Source organism: Tupaia chinensis, unplaced genomic scaffold (genome assembly GCF_000334495.1).
Source record: "Tupaia chinensis unplaced genomic scaffold, TupChi_1.0 Scaffold138136_1, whole genome shotgun sequence".
In the NCBI taxonomy this organism is placed as follows: domain Eukaryota; kingdom Metazoa; phylum Chordata; class Mammalia; order Scandentia; family Tupaiidae; genus Tupaia; species Tupaia belangeri.
Genome location: NW_006198035.1, coordinates 351,951 through 355,259, shown reverse-complemented (window position 1 = coordinate 355,259; position 3,309 = coordinate 351,951). Strand labels below are relative to the sequence as shown.

General features: G+C 42.9%; 1 non-coding gene across 1 annotated transcript; it reads left to right on the top strand.

Moving 5' to 3' along the window:
- Positions 1–3,001: 3,001 nt before the first annotated feature.
- Positions 3,002–3,083, top strand: TRNAL-AAG (transfer RNA leucine (anticodon AAG)). Its single transcript has one exon. It is a non-coding gene; the product is annotated as a tRNA-Leu (tRNA).
- The last annotated feature ends 226 nt before the right edge of the window (positions 3,084–3,309 follow it).

Here is a 3,309-nt window from a genome sequence, read left to right as displayed (position 1 = left end):
AACCCTCTTGCTCTCTGTTCACAGCCTCTGGCTGGAGTGTCCTGGAGACGGATACTCTTCACCTGACACCCTTCATGGATGGGGGACTGGGGCAACAAGTAGGCAGTATTTGATATGTCCCTGCCTCTACCTGCTACCATTAGACTGGGCAGAAGAGGAGGCATACCCAGGGGTGGTCGGGGTATTAGTCCTTCTTCCCTCTCTCTGCCTACTGCTGCCCAGACCCTGTGGCCCAGCGGTTCTGGTGCAACATTCTGCTTCTCCTGCTCATTCATTTCACATCTGATTGTCGCAGGACAATTGTGTCATGTGGTGGCAGGACTGAAAGAAACTCCTAAAAGGGGGCCCTGGGCTCTGCCTTGTGGTATCAGCCCGCATCCCTGCAGGCTCCCTGTAATTGAGCATCCTGCTCAGTATGTATGGATAGGGAAAGGGCTGGATTGCTCTAGAATGTTCTGGCAGAAATATCTTTGACTTCATTTGAGCCCTTACCTTGTAGGCGGTTGGGAGTGAGAGGTAGCCATTGGTAAGTTGATAGCTACCAGTTGTATGAGCTTGAACAGAAAAGGTGAATTTATTATGATAAAGTGATGTCTCCAAGATGGCCCCCAGGGCCCAGGGCATCCCACTGGCTCTTGGAGTCTTGAATTGGGAGTCAGAAAACCAGCAGGATTTCTCTATGACTGCCCTCCTCACTCTCATTCTCTCCCTCCCTCACTCTTATTTTTTTTTAAGAATTATTTTATTTAAATACTAATGATGATAATAGGATAATTATTTTATTTAAATAATAATGATGAAATAGGATAATTCTTTTTTAAAAAGAATTATTTTATTTAATTTTATTTATCTATCTATCTATCTATCTATCTATCTTCATTTGATGAGAGAGGACAGAGTGTGTGTGAGACAGAGAGGGAAAGTGAGAAAGCAAGCTGCCAGGTCTGGGACTCGAACCGTGGCTAGCCATGTGGGAGTCCAGCGCCCTTAACTGCAACACCACTGGCTGGATCCCATCTTTCTTTTTCATATGTATAATCTTGTTTTACCACTCGAACCCATCTCGCAGAATATGGTCACCCCAATCCTCTTTTTCCCTAGTTCTAGCCAGTTTCAGAGACTAATTCCAACACAACACAGTCAAATTAACAAATAAGAAATCATCATATCTCAGTTCTGATTCTCAAGGGAGAATATGATTGGTCCAACTCAAATCTTGTGTCCAACTCACCAGCCATGGGTGTGCAGGTAGGGACACACAACATAAAAGACACACCAGAGATTCACTCTCCAGAATGGTCAGGGAATTCCTAGAGAAGGACTGGGCAGAGATTCCAGCAATTGTCCTTCACTGAGGGGATAATAATGCCTTTTGGAAAACTCAGTACACAAGTCACAAACAAATAAGTTCCTCCTGGTATTAAAATACCCTGACTGGGACCAGCAGGTGGCATGGTAATTAAGGTGTTGGAATTCACACGTGGCCAGCCATGGTTTGAGTCCTGGACCTGGCAGCTTGCTTTCTCTCTCTCCCTCTCTCTCTCTCTCTGTCTTTCTCTGGCAAAACTCATGTGAAAAATAAAGTCAACAGTAATAATAATAAATAAATAATTCTTTAAAAAAAACCACCATGACTACATCCATATTCCTATCGCCTCCAGAACTACTTCTCATTCAGGTTTGAACCCTCACAACGCCAATGCCTGGCCTGTGTCCTCAACAGCTCTCTGTTTTTTTTTTTTTTAAGTTTCTTCAAAAACAACAAACTCTCCTAGACCATGAAATTGTTGCTCATCATTACATTAAAGGAAGGTAGAGGATAAAATGGCTAAGGAGGGATTGAAGAGAAGGAGAGAAGTGAAATGCCCAAATGCTCGCGGTGGAAACAACAAGAAACTTGAACTGTGACCCTGAAAAGTCTAGTACAGGTCAACAAATGCCTATTGTGGGCCAGCTGGTGCTGTGATGTACAAGGTGCTGGATCCCATATGGCCAACTGTATGGTTCAAGTCCTGGACCTGGTGGCTTGAAAGGCATGCTGGCAACATGTGCTTCTGTGTCCAAAATCCAGAGTGGAGAAAGGATTGTGGTATGGCCCCTGGGATGTTGGGAGGGGGTTTCTTACTTTCTCTCTCTGAGAAAAAAATCTTAAATAATAAAAAAAGCCTGTCATAATATAATAATATAAAATATTGACAGTAATTAATTGCAAGTGGTGGGAACATGAATGATTCTTTTCATCTTTGTACTTTTTCTGCATTTTAAAAACATCTATTAAACATCGATATGTATTTAAAAGCGTATAGTCGGATTTACAAAACAGGCCATTTCAAATCTATTCTAATAGTATTATATTTATGTTAAAAACCCATGCACAACAAAAACAAAACTATTTTCTGTGGATATATATCCATATGAGCATAACTCTCTGTATCACTTAAAATCACAGCAAAGTATGTAAAAGGATATACATTGAACTGATGAAGATACTTATCTCTGCCAAGGAGACAAGGATGGCAGTCAAAGGTCATAGACCATTTGTACCCTATTTAGAAAGTTCCAACATTTTGTAATAATTCACGTACTATTTGTATACCTAAAACTTAAAACATAATTTTAAAGACAACTATACAGATCAGCCCATCTGGCTTGGCTGTCACAGACCCTGGTGCAGATTACTGCTGAGATTAATCATTTCTCCTTAAAACGCACAAACGGAGTGGTGTGAATTACCTGGAGCAAGGGTGGGTCTTTGGGTTAACCACATGACTCAGAATATCGATTTTTAAACTGCTTTTTTGTGCTCAAACCTATTTGAAACAAGTTGGATCTAAATATTGGAGCAAATATTTCATTTCAAATGTATGGTATATTATAAATAATCCTGTTGGGATAAAATGAACTACACATCGAACAAAGAAATTAATAAAATAAAAAAAGGAAGAAAAATGCATACGTGGCAAAGCATTAAGTAGTTTTCTGAAAGGTTTTTTTCTCAGCTGGTAGCGTGGCCGAGCGGTCTAAGGCGCTGGATTAAGGCTCCAGTCTCTTCGGGGGCGTGGGTTCGAATCCCACCGCTGCCATGTCGCACTTTTTTTTTTTGGTGCCGCCGGCGGCGGAGTGCTTGTCTAGGTCCGTTTTGCTTGAGCTTCAGCGCCCCCTGCTGCCGTGCCGGGTTCTCGGCATGGATGGTCCGGCGGAGGGGGCGGGTCCGCGTCGCCGGGGCGGGGCATTGTGGGTAAGAGGAAGCGAGGGCCGACCCGCTCCCCCCACGTGTCCGCCGGAGGTTCTCCACCAGAAAAATGGCCG